Below are 19,107 nucleotides of genomic sequence, written 5' to 3' on the forward strand. Positions count from 1 at the left end.
GGAGCAAAGAGGTCCTTCTGCAGTTGTACAGGGCCCTGGTGAGACCACATCTGGAATATTGTGTACAGTTTTGGTCTCCAAATTTGAGGAAGGACATTCTAGCTATTGAGGGAGTGCAGCGTAGGTTCACAAGGTTAATTCCCAGGATGGTGGGACTGTCATATGTTGAAAGATTGGAACAACTGGGCTTGTATACATTGGAATTTAGAAGGATGAGAAGGGATCTGATTGAAACATATAAGATTATTAAGGGATTGGACACGCTGGAAGCGGGAAACATGTTCCCGATGTGTTCCCGATATTGAAGGAGTCCAGAACCAGAGGCCACAGTTTAAGAATAAGGGGTAGACCATTTAGAACGGAGTTGAGGAAACACTTTTTCACACAGAGGGTTGTGGTTCTGTGGAATGCTCTGCCTCAGAAGGCAGTGGAAGCCAATTCTCTGGATTTTTTCAAGAAAGAGTTAGATAGAACTCTTAAAAATAGGGGAGTCACAGGATATGGGGAGAAGGCAGGAAAAGGGTACTGATTGAGGATGATCAGCCATGATCACAGTGAATGGCGGTGCTGGCTCAAAGGGCTGAATGGCCTACTCCTGCACCTATTGTCTATTGCATTTCAAAATTCAGGACCTCAAAATTGCTTACTGTCATTCTTCAGTACACAATTGTAAGGGAGAATGAAATAATTGTTACTCCAGATCCAATGCAGTATAAGAAAAACACAATTTTCATAAAGAATACAATTTAAAAAAACAATAAATATAAGTACCTTAAATTAGTACTGACTGCGTGTACATAAAGTGAGTTTCTGACTACCACCTTCAACTACTACTTTTTGTCCAACCCTGTCCAAACTTGGGGTTGGCCAATCTGAGATTTTTCCTTTGTTTCATTTGTCCTCTACATTCTTTCACCTTTCTCTCGGCAACCTGTTTTTCTCTTCCCCGATTCTGCAAAAGGGTCTTCAGTTTGAGACATTAACTCTGTTTCCTTCTTCACAGATGCTGTGTGATCTGCTGAATGCCTCCATTTTTTGTTTAATCTCAGATTTCTTACAATTGCAGCTTTTTAAAATTTACATTTGAAACAGCTACTTTTTCTAAATGCCCCACTGTAAAACTTCTATGATTTCTTTTTAATGAACCACTCTTGCAAGAACACCTGTAGTGGGAGAAGTTCCAATGAAGCTGATTTCATAATTCAGACAAAATTTTGTGTACTTGTGTTTCTAAACTGTGCCGTGAGTCTTAGTGAAGATAATTATAGACCATCTACATGACCAGAGTTTGGAGATATCGTGCTTCTGATTTTATCCTGACAAAAATGTTATTTATTTTCGTTTGAGATTCATGAAATCAGTGATGTTTCAATTTAAAGTTTGCATCTAAACAACCATTCAAAAGATAATCCTACCTGGCCAATGCTCGTTGGTGCTTCATGGGTACCAGCAATGTGGGGGCGGTTGGCTGTGAACCATGTACGTTTGTGGAACTCTTGACTCTGCTCTTTCTGGCCCCATGGTGATTAAGCTATAAGATCTCTGTGCACTGCAACCTGAGAGTCTTGAACTGCTGTAACCAAATACCAAAAAACCTTTACTTCCTCTTCCTACTGAGCACTTCATTGCAGATCACCAGCTTCATTCCTCTCCATGGTAATCATCTGAGGCTGAAACATACAGTATTGAAAAGGCTCTGCAGCACTCTGAGTCCACACTAACCCTACTTTATTCACCTCACATACCCATCAGCTCCCCCCAGATTTTACCACTCACCTATACCCTTTGGATAAGTTACAGAGGCAAATAAACTGAATGGTGTTGATTATGTGCAAGTTTGGCTTGTGTTGACCCCAAAAGAAGTTTCCAAACATATAGTAGTATCATCACATTTACCCTAACTCCACCCTGAATCAGCTCATCTGTTGCTGAGATCTAATTTCTTTCATTTAGATTCAATAGGTACATTTAATGTCAGAGAAATGTATACAATATACATCCTGAAATGTTTTTTCTTTGCAAACATCCACGAAAACAGAGGAATGCCCCAAAGAATGAATGATAGTTAAATGTTAGAACCCCAAAGCTCCCCCCAGCTCCCCCCTCCCACACACAAGCAGCAGCAAAGCAACGACTCTCCCCACTCCCCCATCAGTGTCCTCCATCAAGCACTCAAGTGTGCAGCAAATCTTCAATAAAGACACAGACTTGCAGTACCCCAAAGACTACTTGTTCACCCAATAATTCGACATACCACAAGCTCTTTCTCTCTCCCTAATAAAGGAAAAAAGGTGTCCCTGTGTCACAGTGAGGGGGGAAACATAACAAACAGCTCGCTGATTTATGACGTTAAAAGTCCGTTGCATCACTTCTTCTGAGCTCTGCGCTCGGAGAGCTCAGGTCTCTGGACACACAGCCGGTAGCTAGTCCGCTGTTCCTGATGTTCCGTATTCTCTCCGCGACGCCTCAACCAGGGGCACTGGCCTTGAATCAGCCCGTCTCCAGAGCCACGAAAATCCGGCACCCTGAAGACATGATAGTCTTCCGGGCTGCGTCCTTGGGATATCAAAAAGCGGCTGGTTGTGAGGCTCTGAGAGAGGGTCCCATTTCTGCAAAGAACAAAAGTCAGAGTGCAACTCCAGGTCAGGGTCTTCATCAGAACCGTGAAAAGGAAAAAAAGAGATATCAAAGATAGAAATAGTGCTGTTTCTGAAGCTGCAAGCAGAGGAGTTGCCATTTAGCACCATCATGACTTTGCTCTGCTCTCTGTCGATTATATTGCCCCCGTTGATTATTTCAATGCATTTCCAGCCAGGCTTCCATCAGCAAACTCTATAAAATTCTGCCAAAACTCTAATGACACTCTCTAAACTTGTCCAAGCTCTTCTTTGGATTGAATTGACTTTATTTCTTACATCCTTCACATACATGAGGAGTAAAGATCTTTACATTATGCCACCGTCTAAATATGCAATGTGCAATTTGTAGTAATTTGCAATAAATAGTATATACAACAGCTCTTGTATGTTCTTCAGCTATTATCTCTGAGTTCAGTGACTAATATTGCTCTCTGTTCAGCATCACTTCACCTTTATCCTTCTCTTCAAGATTTCAAATCCCTCCAATCCCTCCACCATTCCTGGCTCTGGGACCTCCTACAGCTCCAGGCCATACTACGTTTGTAGTTCTCAGCAGACTAACAGCGCTTACTTTCTAGTCTATTCTGATTTGATCTGCTCCACCATTGGCAGATACACCCTTAGCTCCTGAGATCTACTTCCCTAAACCTCTCCATGTCTCTCTATGTTATATTTCATCTGTTCAGTTGCAGAATGGCTTAGGGTGTTTCATCTCTTTGAATTATGGTAAAAACAGAAACTGTCAGGGAATATCTATGGAATGGGAAACATATTTGCAGTCAAGGATGTCTTGTTCATTCTGATGAAGCGTTCTCAACTTGAAACATTACCTCTGTTTCTAACTCTGCTGAATGTTTCCAGCATTTTCTATTTTCATTTCAGATTTACAGCAAATGTAGTTTTTTTTTGTACTTACACTGTCAGTGAGGGTTGTGTCCTTGTGGGTTATTTTCAGGGATTCTGTTCTCTTGTCTCTGCCACAAGTGCAGCTGAATTTAGTTATTGATGCCAGGCTTACTCATCCATAATTCTCCATTTTTTCTTCTTCCTCTCCTAAATATTGGGGTTACACTTGCTGGATACATCCTAGACTCTTTGGGACCTTGGAAGATCTTTAGAAGGTTTTTTTTATTCTGTCATAACTCTTTACTAGAGTTGTCAGTGAAAATAATTTATTCATTAATCTTCCAGAGCCTTTTAAAAGCTACTTTTCTGACCTTAAGTCAGCATGTTCCTGAGCTGAAAGATGATGCTGTGCTAAATGTATTCTGTAATTACTTTAATGAGTTTGTTTCTTGAAAGGACAATATCTGATAGGTTGGATCGGGAGATGACTCAACCAACACTGTTTCTAAAAGGTTGCTTGCTAAAGCAAAACAAACTGTGTAGGGTATATCAGGTGATTAGGTGTGCGGGTCGGGTATAATAAATGGGCAGATTTTAGCCCTTATATGGGCCACTTTAGTCTACGTATGGGCTGGATCATTCGGGAGAATGAGGAGATTATAGATCGTAGCTACAGGGAGGTAGTTACGCCAAAGGAGCAGAGGACAGGAAATTGGGTCACTGTCAGGCCAGGGAAGAGGAAAGGGCAGGCAGAGCAGGGTTCCCCTGTGGCCATTCACCTCAACAACAAGTATACTGCATTGGATACTGTTGGGGGGGATGACTTACCTGGGACTAGCTGCAGTAGCCGGATCTCTGGCACTGAGTCTGGCTCTGCAGTGCAGAAGGGAGGGGGGAGAAAGAGGAGAGTGGTAGTGATAGGGGACTCGATAGTTAGAGGTGCAGATAAAAGGTTCTGTGGTCGTGACAGAGAATCCAGGATGGTTTGTTGCCTCCCAGGTGTCAGGGTCAAGGATGTCTCTGATCGATTGCATGACATTCTGAAGTGGGAGGGTGACCAGCCAGATGTCGTGGTGCACATCGGTACCAATGACATAGCAAGGAAGAGTGAAGAGGTCCTGGACAGTGAGTATAGAGAGCTTGGTAGGAAGTTGAAAAGCAGGACCTCAAGGGTGGTAATCTCAGGATTGCTACCTGTGCTAGGTACCAGTGAGGGTAGGAATAGGATGCTCTGGAGGAGGAACAAGTGGCTGAGGAACTGGTGTAGGGGGCAGGGTTTCAGATTTCAGGATCATTGGGACCTCTTCTGAGGCAGGTGGGACCTGTACAAGAGAGACGGGTTACACTTGAACCACAGGGGGACCAATATCCTTTCAGGGAGGTTTGTTAGTGCTATTGGGGAGGCTTTAAACTAGGTTTGCAGGGGGATGAGAACCAGAGTGCCAGAGCTGACAGTGTGGCTGGGGTGAAAATAAATGATGTTGAAGGTTTAAGCAAATCCACTGATAGAAAGGTTGTGAGTGGTGGTAAAAATCTTCTGAGATGTATATATTTCAATGCTAGGAGTATTGCGGGGAAGGCGGATGAGTTGAGGGCGTGGATTGACACATGGAATTATGATGTTGTAGCAATTAGTGAAACTTGGCTACAGGAGAGGCAGGACTGGCAGCTTAATATTCCAGGGTTCTGATATTTCAGATGTGATCGAGGCAGAGGAATGAAGGCTGGGGGAGTAGCATTGCTTGTTAGGGAAAATATTACAGCAGTGCTCAGGCAGGACAGATTAGAGGGCTTGTCTACTGAGTCCTTATGGGTGGAGCTGAGAAACAGGAAAGGTATGGCCACATTAGTGGGATTGTATTAGAGACCACCCAATAGTCAACGAAACTTGGAAGAGCAAATCTGCAGAGAGATAGCAGGCACCTGCAGGAAACATAAAGTTGTGGTGGTAGGGGATTTTAATTTTCCATACATTGATTGGGACTCCCATACTGTTAGGGGTCTAGATGGTTTAGAGTTTGTAAAATGTGTTCAGGAAAGTTTTCTAAATCAATATATAGAGGGACCAACTAGAGGGGATGCAATATTGGATCTCCTGTTAGGTAACGAATTAGGGCAAGTGACGGAAGTCTGTGTAGGGGAGCACTTTGGTTCCAGTGATCATAACACCATTAGTTTCAATTTGATCATGGACAAGGATAGATCTGGTCCTAGGGTTGAGGTTCTGAACTGGAAGAAGGCCAAATTTGAAGAAATGAGAAAGGATCTAAAAAGCGTGAATTGGGACAGGTTGTTCTCTGGCAAAGATGTGATTGGTAGGTGGGAAGCCTTCAAAGGGGAAATTTTGAGAGTGCAGAGTTTGTATGTTCCTGTCAGGATTAAAGGCAAATTGAATAGGAATAAGGAACCTTGGTTCTCAAGGGATATTGCAACTCTGATAAAGAAGAAGAGGGAGTTGTATGAAATGTATAGGAAACAGGGGGTAAATCAGGTGCTTGAGGAGTATAAGAAGTGCAAGAAAATACTTAAGAAAGAAATCAGGAGGGCTAAAAGAAGACATGAGGTTGCCTTGGCAGTCAAAGTGAAGGATAATCCAAAGAGCTTTTACAAGTATATTAAGAGCAAAAGGATTGTAAGGGATAAAATTGGTCCTCTTGAAGATCAGAGTAGTCGGCTTTGTGCAGAACCAAAGGAAATGGGGGAGATCTTAAATAGGTTTTTTGCATCTGTATTTACTAAGGAAGCTGGCATGAAATCTATGGAATTGAGGGAATCAAGCAGTGAGACCATGGAAACTGTACAGATTGAAAAGGAGGAGGTGCTTGCTGTCTTGAGGAAAATTAAAGTGGATAAATCCCCGGGACCTGACAGAGTGTTCCCTCGGACCCTGAAGGAGACTAGTGTTGAAATTGCGGGGGCCCTGGCAGAAATATTTAAATTGTCACTGTCTACGGGTGAAGTGCCGGAGGATTGGAGAGTGGCTCATGTTGTTCCGTTGTTTAAAAAAGGATTGAAAAGTAATCCGGGAAATTATAGGCCGGTGAGTTTAACGTCAGTAGTAGGTAAGTTATTGGAGGGAGTACTAAGAGACAGAATCTACAAGCATTTGGATAGACAGGGGCTTATTAGGGAGAGTCAACATGGCTTTGTGCGTGGTAGGTCATGTTTGACCAATGTGTTGGAGTTTTTCGAGGAGGTTACCAGGAAAGTGGATGAAGGGAAGGCAGTGGATATTGTCTACATGGACTTCAGTAAGGCCCTTGACAAGGTCCTGCATGGGAGGTTAGTTAGGAAAATTCAGTCGCTAGGTATACATGGAGAGGTGGTAAATTGGATTAGACATTGGCTCAATGGAAGAAGCCAGAGAGTGGTGGTAGAGAATTGCTTCTCTGAGTGGAGGCCTGTGACTACTGGTGTGCCACAGGGATCAGTGCTGGGTCCATTGTTATTTGTCATCTATATCAATGATCTGGATGATAATGTGGTAAATTGGATCAGCAAGTTTGCTGATGATACAAAGGTTGGAGGTGTAGTAGGCAGTGAGGAAGGTTTTCAGAGCCTGCAGAGGGACTTGGACCAGCTGGAAAAATGGGCTGGAAAATGGCAGATGGAGTTTAATACTGACAAGTGTGAGGTATTGCACGTTGGAAGGACAAACCAACGTAGAACATACAGGGTTAATGGTAAGGCACTGAGGAGTGCAGTGGAACAGAGGGATCTGGGAATACAGATACAAAAGTGTCGTCACAGGTAGATAGGGTCATAAAGAGAGCTTTTGGTACATTGGCCTTTATTAATCGAAGTATTGAGTATAAGAGCTGGAACGTTATGATGAGGTTGTATAAGGCATTGGTGAGGCCGAATCTGGAGTATTGTGTTCAGTTTTGGTCACCAAATTACAGGAAGGATATAAATAAGGTTGAAAGAGTGCAGAGAAAGTTTACAAGGATGTTGCCAGGACTTGAGAAACTCAGTTACAGAGAAAGGTTGAATAGGTTAGGACTTATTCCCTGGAGCATAGAAGAATGAGGGGAGATTTGATAGAGGTATATAAAATTATGATGGGTATAGATAGAGTGAATGCAAGCAGGCTTTTTCCACTGAGGCAAGGGGAGAAAAAAAACGGAGGACATGGGTTAAGGGTGAGGGGGGAAAAGATTAAAGGGAACATTAGGGGGGGCTTCTTCACACAGAGAGTGGTGGGAGTATGGAATGAGCTGCCAGACGAGGTGGTAAATACGGGTTCTTTTGTAACATTTAAGAATAAATTGGACAGATACATGGATGGGAGGTGTATGGAGGGATATGGTCCATGTGCAGGTCAGTGGGACTAGGCAGAAAATGGTTCGGCACAGCCAAGAAGGGCCAAAAGGCCTGTTTCTGTGCTGTAGTTTCTATAGTTTCTATGGTTTCTATTGTCATCATTAATAGTGTGGAACAAATTTATGAATCACATACAAAATAGTTTCCTGTATGAAAACATAAGAGAGAATGTAGGTGCTGGAATCAAATTACATGGGCAAACTCAGCTGGTCAAGCAGCATCAGTGCAGGCAAAGGGAAGGCTGATGCTTTGGATCCAGGACTGAGAGCGTACAAGGGTGATAAACAGTGTAAAGAGGTGAGGGGGAGGGAGTGGTGAAGCAGGACCTAGCAGGCAGTGGGTGAATCTAGTTGAGGAGAGGAGGTGGGCAAATGTGGTGGGGAAAAGGTGCAGATAGATGAGAGTGGCTGGTGACCACCTAGGCGACACCTCCTTGTCACAAATACCACTGGGCAGGAGGCACAGAAGCCTAAAGTCCCATTCCACCAGGTTCAAGAACAGTTTCTTCTCTTCAGCTGTTCGGTTCTTGAACCAACCAGCACAACACTACTAATCTCTGTAGTACAGCAAAATTATGACACTATGATCACTTTGCACTAAAATGAACTTAGATTTTTTTTCTGTTGTCCTATTTTTTTCTTGTAAAAAGTGGTTTAATTTACATTTATGTTTTGCTTGTGAATGCTGCCTATTGGATGAGATACGCCTGTGGTGAACACTGCAAGTTTTACATGGCATCTGTGCGTATATGTACTTGTGCATATGATGATAAATGTTGACTTTGAGGAGTGATAGGTAAAAACAGATAATGAGAAAGAAAAAAACGAGGACAGACGAAGCTGGGGGTGACAGGAGATTTTCTCTTAGGCTTAGCATCAGTGCAAAGAAAAAAGGTTAATTAATAATTTATAGTTAATGGACATTTAGGAATGATTATGTTTTAAATTAGAATCAGAATCAGATTTATGATCTCCGGCATGTGACGTGAAATTTGTTAACTTAGCAGCAGCAGTTCAATGCAATACATAATCTAGCAGAGAGAGAAAAAAATAATAAATAAAATAAACTGTAATAATAAATAAACAAGTAAAACAATTACGTATATTGAATAGATTTTTTAAAATGTGCAAAAACAGAAATACTGTGTATTTTAAAAAGTGAGGTAGTGTCCAAAGCTTCAATGTCCATTTAGGAATCGGATGGCAGAGGGGAAGAAGCTGTTCCTGAATTGCTGAGTGTGTGCCTTCAGGCTTCTGTATCTCCTGCTTGATGGTAACAGTAAGAAAAGGGCATGCCCTGGGTGCTGGAGGTCCTTTATATTGGACGCTGCTTTTCTGAGACACCACTCCCTGAAGATGTCTTGGGTACTTTGTAGGCTAGTGCCCAAGATGGAGCTGACTAGATTTACAACCTTCTGCAGCTTCTTTCGGTCCTGTGCAGTAGCCCCTCCATACCAGACAGTGATGCAGCCTGTCAGAATGCTCTCCACGGAACAACTGTAGAAGTTTTTGAGTGTATTTGTTGACATGCCAAATCTCTTCAAACTCCTAATAAAGTATAGCCGCTGTCTTGCCTTCTTTATAACTACAACAATATGTTGAGACCAGGTTAGATCCTCAGAGATCTTGACACCCCGGGAACTTGAAGCTGCTCACTCTCTCCACTTCCGATCCCTCTGTGAGGATTGGTATGTGCTCCTTCGTCTTACCCTTCCTGAAGTCCACAATCAGCTCTTTCGTCTTACTGAAGTTGAGTGCCAGGTTGTTGCTGCGGTACCATTCCACTAGTTGGCATATCTCACTCATGTACGCCCTCTCATCACCACCTGAGATTCTGCCAACAATGGTTGTATCATCAGCAAATTTATAGATGGTATTTGAGCTATGCCTAGTTGCACAATCATGCGTATATAGAGAGTAGAGCAGTGCGCCAGTGTTGATCGTCAGTGAGGAGGATATGTTATCACCAATCCGCACAGACTATGATTTTCCAGTTAGGAAGTCAAGGAAGTTATGAATATCACTTTGCTCAGTCTGAAACTAATTCAATCTGTTCAACTCAATCTAAAACCGATTTCTGAAAGTCAGAGACACAAAGGATGGCAGATTCTGGACTCTGAACCAACAAACAACGTGCTCATGGTACTTAACAAATCAGGCAGCATCTATAGATGGAAATGGACAGTTGACATTTTAGGGTCTGATCCTCTATCTGGACTGAAAGATATAGAGGAGATAGCCAGTATAAGAGGGCAGAAGGAGGGTGGGGCACCGGGCGGGCCAGCAACATGAACAGTTGATTAAGGACGTCTGGACTCTAGGCCTCTCCAGGGCCAGTGATATCAAGTCAAGTCAAGTCAAGTCACTTTTTATTGTCATTTCAACCATAACTGCTGGCACAGTACACAGTAAAATCAAGACAATGTTTTTCAGGACCATGCTGCTACATGAACAGTATAAAAACTACACTGAACTACATAAAACAACTCAAAACTATACTAGACTACAGACCTACCCAGGACTGCATAAAGTGCACGAAACAGTGCAGGCATTACAATAAATAATAAACAAGACAATAGGCACAGTAGAGGGTAATAGGTTGGTGTCAGTCCAGGCTCTGGGTATTGAGGAGTCTGATGGCTTGGGGGAAGAAACTGTTACATAGTCTGGTCGTGAGAGCCCGAATACTTTGGTGTCTTTTGCCAGATGGCAGGAGGGAGAAGAGTTTGTATGAGGGGTGCGTGAGGTCCTTCATAATGCTGTTTGCTTTACGGATGCAGCATGTGGTGTAAATGTCTGTAATGGCGGGAAGAGAGACCCCGATGATCTTCTCAGCTGACCTCTCTATCCACTGCAGGGTCTTGCGATCCGAGATGGTGCAATTTCCGAACCAGGCCGTGATGCAGCTGCTCAGGATGCTCTCAATACAACCTCTGTAGAATGTGGTGAGGATGGGGGGGTGGGAGATGGACTTTTCTCAGCCTTTGCAGAAAGTAGAGACGCTGCTGGGTTTTCTTTACCATGGAGCTGGTGTTGAGGGACCAGGTGAGATTCTCCTCCAGGTGAACAGCAAGAAATTTAGTGCTCTTAATGATCCCTCAGAAGGCAGTGGAGGCTAATTCTCTGGATTCTTTCAAGAAAGAGTTAGATAGAGCTCTTAAAGATAGCGGAGTAAAGGGATATGGGGAGAAGGCAGGAAAGGGGTTCTGATTGTGGATGATCAGCCATGATCACAGTGAATGGTGGTGCTGGCTCGAAGGACTGAATGGCCTACTCCTGCACCTATTGTCTATTGTCTATTGTCTACGGAGGCGTCGTCCATGTTCAGTGGAGAGTGGTCGTTCAGTGTCCTCCTGAAGTCAACAACCATCTCTTTTGTTTTGTTCACATTCAGAGACAGGTCGTTGGCTCTGCACCAGTCCATTAGCCGCTGCACCTCCTCTCTGTATGCTGATTCATCGTTCTTGCTGATGAGACCCACCACGGTCATGTCATTGGCGAACTTGATGATATGGTTCGAGCTGTGTGTTGCTGCACAGTCGTGGGTCAGCAGAGTGAACAGCAGTGGACTGAGCACACAGCCCTGGGGGGCCCCCATGCTCAGTGTGATGGTGTTGGAGATGCTGCTTCCAATCTGGACAGACTGAGGTCTCCCAGTCAGGAAGTCTAGGATCCAGTTGCAGAGGGAGGTATTCAGGCCCAGTCGGCTCAGCTTTCCAATCAGTTTCTGAGGAATGATTGTGTTGAATGCTGAACTGAAGTTTATGAACAGCATTCGAACGGACATGTCTTTTTTGTCCAGGTGAGTTAGGGCCAGGTGGAGGATGATGGCAATGGCGTCATCTGTCCCATTTGGTTATGGGACAACGGGTGTCCGGAGACTAGCCATCCAATTAGCATTCAAAGGCCAGCAACGTAAGTGTGTGACGAGCAACATCCGTGGAAGCACCGCGGGCAAGGGTGAATAAGGATGAGAGCTGGTGGCTCACCAGGTCAGCAGATATGGAGGCAGGGGGCATGAGGACAGTGAATCCCCAGGTACACTAGTCGGTGAGACTGGAGTTTGAGGCCTAGAGTTTAGGGTCCCATAATCAGTGAGTATAGAGTTTGAGGCCTGAAGTATGGGCTCAAATCATCATCTAGTTCTGGGACTACACCAAGGATCAAAGCCCAAAGGCCGATTGGAAGTCCAGAAGATGAAGCCCAATGGCCAAACCCCTGGATCGTTGAGTCTGAAATCCACTGGAGATGTCAGAGGCCAATTGTCTGAGTCTACAAAAGGTTGGAGGCTCGAAGGCCTGTCCTGGGTTGAAAGACTGTGTGTGTGTGTGTGTGTGTGTGTGTGTGTGTGTGTGTGAGTGTGAGAGTGTATGTAAGTGTGTGAGTGTTTGTGTTTGTGTGTGTGTGGGTGGGTGTGAGAGCGAGTGAATGTGAGTGTGTGTGTATGAGTGTGTGTGTGAGTGTCTGTGTGTGTGTGTGAGTGTGTGTGGGAGTGTATGTGGGAGGGGGAGGGGAGTGTGCGTGGGGTGTATGTGGGAGGGGGAGGGGAGTGTGAGTGTGTGTGGGGGGCTGTATGTGGGAGGGGAGGGGGGAGTGTGAGTGTCTGTGTAGGGGTAGGGTGAGGAGAGGGTGTGTGGGGCAGTAAGAGAGGGGCTCATTTTGCTAATGTTGTTTTGTTGTGCTCTCTGTTCTGCCGAGCAGTACGGACATGCTACAGTGGCAATAAAATGTGTGCAACACTTGCGGGCTGCCTCCAGCACATCCTTAGGTTCTGTTGTCTGTTGTTGGGAACTACACATTTCACTGTACGTTTCAATGTACAGGTGTCGCCCGCTTTTCGAGCGTTCGCTTTACGAAACCTCACTGTTACAAAAGACCTACATTAATTCCCTGTTTTCGCTAACAGAAGGTGTTTTCACTGTTACGAAAAAAGGCAGTGCGCGAAAAAAAGCAGTGAGCGCCCGTTCCTCCCCTGGATTTGGAACGGCATTCTAGCCGGCATTGCTTAAACACGTGCCTGTGAGCAGTCATTAGCAAGATGAGTTCTAAGGTATCAGAAAAGCCTAAAAGAGCTCACAAGGGTGTTACACTTAGCGTAAAACTAGACATAATTAAGCGTTTTGATCATAGTGAACGAAGTAAGGAGAAAGTGAGTTTGGCTTGTGGAAGTTGACGAAGATGATGTTGAAGAGGTTTTGGCATTCCATGACCAAGAACTGATAGATGAAGAGCTGATGCAATTGGAAGAGGAAAGGATAACAATCAAAACCAAATGTAGTAGCAAACGAACCGAAAGTGAAGTCGTCCAGGAACTGAACGTGAAGTAACTGCATGAGATTTTCGCTGCAATGATAAAGTACGACTTTAATTTTGAAAGGGTACATCAGTTTAGGGCGTATTTGCAGGATGGTTTGAGTGCTTGTAAAGAACTGTATGATAGAAAAATACGCAAGGCTAAGCAGTCAAGCATACTGTCTTTTTTCAAGCCTTCCACATCAGCCACAGCAGACGACGAACCCTGACCTTCAACATCAAGGCAGGCAGACATAGAAGAAGATGACCTTCCTGCCCTGATGGAAACAGATGGCAATAAGATGACACCCCAGTGTCCCACCACCCCAACCCCCGGGCAGCGGACAGATACCGATTCATGGAGAATGCAGCGGTAGCCGGGACGCACCCAGCACATCTTTAAGAAAAAAAGCCAAAGTAAACAAGCTAATTAATTAGGTGATGCCCGGCACGTAAATGTCGGTCCAGATCAGTGCCAATTGCTGATTGCGTCGCCTCTGATGTGGGCGGACATTTACGTGCTGGGCGGCACCTAATTAATTAGCTTGTTTATTTCGGCTTTTTTCTTAAAGATGTGCTGTGTGCATTCCGGCCACCGCTGTACCCTGCATGCTTCACGGATCGGTATCGGTACGCTGCCCAGAGGGTGGGGGCCACTGCACCACCCCAACCTCCGACCACTCAGCCTAACACACCATCATCAGTGTGCTTGATGTCTTCCCTATTCCGGTAAATGATACTACACTGTACATGCATTATTTCTACTTTATATCAGCTGTGTATTTTTACGTGTTACTTGGTATCATTTGGCAGCTTCATAGCTTAAAGGTTTCTGCTGAGAGCCCTTGCGTGAGATTTTCGCTACGGAGAACAGTGCGGCAATGATTGTGGAAAAGTATTTCTGCTTTATATAGGCTGTGTATTCATCATATCATTCCTGCTTTTACTATATGTTATTGTTATTTTAGGTTTTATGTGTTATTTGGCTTGATTTGGTAGGTTATTTTTTGGGTCTGCGAACGCTCACAAATTTTTCCCATATAAATGAATGGTAATTGTTTCTTCACTTTACGACATTCCGGTTTACAAACCATTTCATAGGAACGCTCTACTTTCGGATGGCGGGGGAAACCTGTACTTGTAATAAAGGACTGACAGCCAATAGGTGGATCCAGATGTGGAGGGGTGTGAGGCACATGAAGGAGGGGAGAGTGGAAAAGGTGACAGAGGCTGGGAGGTGAAAGGTCAAAGTGACAAAGAGCTGCAGGTAACAGAATCTGGTAGGATGGAGGATAGAAAGGTGGAGCATGGAAGCAATGAGGGAGGTGGGGTGAGCAAAAGGAAATAGCAGGACATGAGACCCAGTGGAAGGATCGTGTGAGCAATGGGTAGAGGAGAGGAAGGAAACAAGGTGATGGAGTCTGGAGCCTTCACTGCAGGAGGATTTAAATACAAGGATAGAGACATCTTGCTGCAATTACGTTGTACTGCCTTGAGATCACAGCTGTAAGACTGTTTGCCAGAACCGTTGTCCCTCCTAAAGGAGTGCCTACTTGTGGCAAATGGAGCACAAGAAAAGATCACCAATTTGATTCCAGGGAAGGAAGGAATTGTCTTACAGAGAGAGATCAAACAGACTGATCTAAATTTCCTCAGATTCAAACAAATGACAATTGATGTTGAAATGTAAAATATTCTGGGGAGGCTATAGGGATCATTTGTTTTCTGTGGATGATGTGCCCAGTATCGGAATTTGGTCACAAAGGAAGCAGTCCACCCAGTCAAGAATGAGGTGCTTTCACCCGGAGATTAGTAAATAATTTAAGTTCTCTACATATCAAACAAAACCTGCAGGTGCTAGAATTCTGAATTAAAAACAGAAACTGCTGGGGCAAACTTCAGGAATTCAGGCAGTATCTGTGGGGAGAGACACAAAGTCTAAGGCCTTATGGAGAATATGGTATTTCTAACCAGAGCATTGACTTGGTATCTCTGCTGGCTGTTTCCAGTACTTTCTGTCCTTCGAAGGCTCATTTGCTAAATACATTCAAGACAAATATCAAGGAGAGTTTTAATTGTTTTGGAAATCTCAAAATATGTCTGCAGTTGGTACGAGAGTGAAGCAGAGGATAAAGATCAGACATGATCTCGTTCAATGGCATAGTAGGTACAAGGTGCCAAGTGGCCAATTCCTCTTGGGTTTTTTCTTATGTTCTAACCTTAGCCTCCATGCCAGTAATTCTCTTCCTCCAATAATTAATTTCCTAGTGCATAATACTGGTATTAAAAAAAATCAATTGACACTTCATTAAAATCCAGCTTGCCAACTACTGAAGGAAAACGTTCTAACTGGTAATTGATATTTCACTTCAGCACAGGAAGGTTAACTGCCCTCTGAAGTGCCCTGAAAGTCAAGAGTTGTGTCGGATTACTCAAATCGGTAAATTGGTTCATTATTGTCACTGTACCAAGGCATGGTGAAAAATGTTTTTTTGTTGTATGACATCCATACGGATCATTTCATCACTTCAGGTGGCACAAAGGAAAACAATAACAGAACGCAGAATGAAGTGTTACAGTAAGAGAAAGTGCAGTGTTGGCAGTCAGACGATAAGATGCAATTCATAGTAAGGTAGATTATAAGGTCAGTATGTGCTTTCTGGCTTTTGTATCTTCTGCCAATTGGCGAGGGGCACAGAATAGTGAGTGTCTGGGTCAGATGAGGTCTTTGGTTATGTTGGCTCCTTTACCAAGGCAGTGAAATGTGTGGACAGAGTCCACTGGGGGAAGGCTGGCTGGTTTTCCTGATGCGTCCACAACTCCTTGCAGCTCCTTGTGGTCCCAGGCAGAGCAATTGCCATACTAAACATGATACATTCAGATAGAATACTTTCTATGGTGCATAATATCATTGCAGCCAGAAAAATCAATGACTTAAATGTCAAATGTTAACAACATCCTTTTCCTGAGAACTAATTTAAAAAATATATATATTCTCACTTAATTTCCTATGCGTGTGGCAAAAACAATTTTATAGATGTCAAATAACAAGGAACCTTGGAAGTACTCAGCAAATTAGGCAGCAGCTATAGAAAGAGAGACAGAGACAGAGTTAATATATGTATCATGTCAGTATCCTGTCCTATTCAAAGCTCCACACATCAAAGTTGCTGGTGAACGCAGCAGGCCAGGCAGCATCTGTAGGAAGAGGTACAGTCGACGTTTCAGGCCGAGACCCTTCGTCAGGACTAACTGAAGGAAGAGTGAGTAAGGGATTTGAAAGTTGGAGGGGGAGGGGGAGACCCAAAATGATAGGAGAAGACAGGAGGGGGAGGGATGGAGCCAAGAGCTGGACAGGTGATTGGCAAAAGGGGATACGAGAGGATCATGGGACAGGAGGTCCGGGAAGAAAGACAATGTTCATGCCATCAGGTTGGAGGCTACCCAGACGGAATATAAGGTGTTGTTCCTCCAAGCTGAGTGTGGCTTCATCTTTACAGTAGAGGAGGCCGTGGATAGACATGTCAGAATGAGAATGGGATGTGGAATTAAAATGTGTGGCCACTGGGAGATCCTGCTTTCTCTGGCGAACAGAGCGTAGATGTTCAGCAAACGGTCTCCCAGTCTGCGTCGGGTCTCGCCAATATATAAAAGGCCACATCGGGAGCACCGGACGCAGTATATCACCCCAGTCGACTCGCAGGTGAAGTGTTGCCTCACCTGGAAAGACTGTTTGGGGCCCTGAATGGTGGTAAGAGAGGAAGTGTAAGGGCATGTGTAGCACTTGTTCCGCTTACACGAATAAGTGCCAGGAGGGAGATCAGTGGGGAGCGATGGGGGGGACGAATGGACAAGGAAGTTGCGTAGGGAGCAATCCCTGCGGAATGCAGAGAGAGGGGGGGAGGGAAAGATGTGCTTAGTGGTGGGATCCCGTTGGAGGTGGCGGAAGTTATGGAGAATAATATGTTGGACCCGGAGGCTGGTGGGGTGGTGGGTGAGGACCAGGGGAACCCTATTCCTAGTGGGGTGGCGGGAGGATGGAGTGAGAGCAGATGTACGTGAAATGGGGGAGATGCGTTTAAGAGCAGAGTTGATGGTGGAGGAAGGGAAGCCCCTTTCTTTAAAAAAGGAAGACATCTCCCTCGTCCTAGAATGAAAAGCCTCATCCTCAGAGCAGATGTGGCGGAGACGGAGGAATTGTGAGAAGGGGATGGCGTTTTTGCAAGAGACAGGGTGAGAAGAGGAATAGTCCAGATAGCTGTGAGATTCAGTAGGCTTATAGTAGACATCAGTGGATAAGCTGTCTTCAGAGATAGAGACAGACAACATATTATTCTCCGTAACCTCCGCCCTCCGGGTCCAACATATTATTCTCCATAACTTCCGCCACCTCCAACGGGATCCCACCACTAAGCACATCTTTCCCTCCCCCTCTCTCTCTGCATTCCGCAGGGATCGCTCCCTACGCAACTCCCTTGTCCATTCGTCCCCCCCATCGCTCCCCACTGATCTCCCTCCTGGCACTTATCCGTGTAAGCGGAACAAGTGCTACACATGCCCTTACACTTCCTCCCTTACCACCATTCAGGGCCCCAAACAGTCCTTCCAGGTGAGGCAACACTTCACCTGTGAGTCGACTGGGGTGATATACTGCGTCCGGTGCTCCCGATGTGGCCTTTTATATATTGGCAAGACCCGACGCAGACTGGGAGACCGCTTTGCTGAACATCTACGCTCTGTTCGCCAGAGAAAGCAGGATCTCCCAGTGGCCACACATTTTAATTCCACATCCCATTCCCATTCTGACATGTCTATCCACGGCCTCCCCTACTGTAAAGATGAAGCCACACTCAGGTTGGAGGAACAACACCTTATATTCCGTCTGGGTAGCCTCCAACCTGATGGCATGAACATCGACTTCTCTAACTTCTGCTAAGGCCCCACCTCCCCCTCGTACCCCATCTGTTACTTACTTTTATGCACACATTCTTTCTCTCACTCTCCTTTTTCTCCCTCTGTCCCTCTGAATATACCTCTTGCCCATCCTCTGGGTCCCCCCCCCCCTTGTCTTTCTTCCCGGACCTCCTGTCCCATGATCGTCTCGTATCCCCTTTTGCCTATCACCTGTCCAGCTCTTGGCTCTATCCCTCCCCCTCCTGTCTTCTCCTATCATTTTGGATCTCCCCCTCCCCCTCCAACGTTCAAATCCCTTACTCACTCTTCCTTCAGTTAGTCCTGACGAAGGGTCTCGGCCTGAAACGTCGACTGCACCTCTTCCTAGAGATGCTGCCTGGCCTGCTGCGTTCACCAGCAACTTTGATGTGTGTTGCTTGAATTTCCAGCATCTGCAGAATTCCTGTTGTTTGCTATTCAAATCTCACTGCATTGTAGTTGTAGGTAAAGAATTGAAGTTCTGAAACAGGAATTAAGTCTTTCTAAACCTGAAAAGCTACTCTTGTGTTTAATAGATTTTAAACAGTTGGGTGTGCCCTGATTTTCTATTCTTCTTACAGATTCAGGAATTTGTATATCCTTTTGTGAAGACAATGGTTTTAATCCCCCTAGGGTTAGGAGAAATGACAGAGTGAATTCAACCAAAGTACTCATGCTTTATTGTAAAGTCAAATAATCCCCTTCCTTCAATACCACTCCAGCACCTTCACCCAGCCCCAAATGTTTTGCCTGGGAACATTAGTGATACTTTGGAAAAGATATTCAATTACCAGTGCTTGCTGAACTATAATGATAGCAAAAGTGAATATTAAGCAATTGCATTAAGTTATTTAGCTGCCTCCTGTCACAGCTCCGCATTACAAACAAAAGGGTGACAAACACATTCTGCATAATGTAAAAGTCTTAAATTGCTTTCCAAGAAACAGAGCAGTTATCAATTAAAATCTTGTCCTTTTCTCTCTCTTAAACCAACCTCAGTGCCTATTCCTGGAAAACATGATCCTATTACACAGTCAATATGGAGCCTTGGTAAAGAGTTCCACGAATTTTAGCAA

The sequence above is a fragment of the Mobula birostris genome, chromosome 4 (assembly GCF_030028105.1).
Source record: "Mobula birostris isolate sMobBir1 chromosome 4, sMobBir1.hap1, whole genome shotgun sequence".
NCBI classification, from domain to species: Eukaryota; Metazoa; Chordata; class Chondrichthyes; order Myliobatiformes; family Myliobatidae; genus Mobula; species Mobula birostris.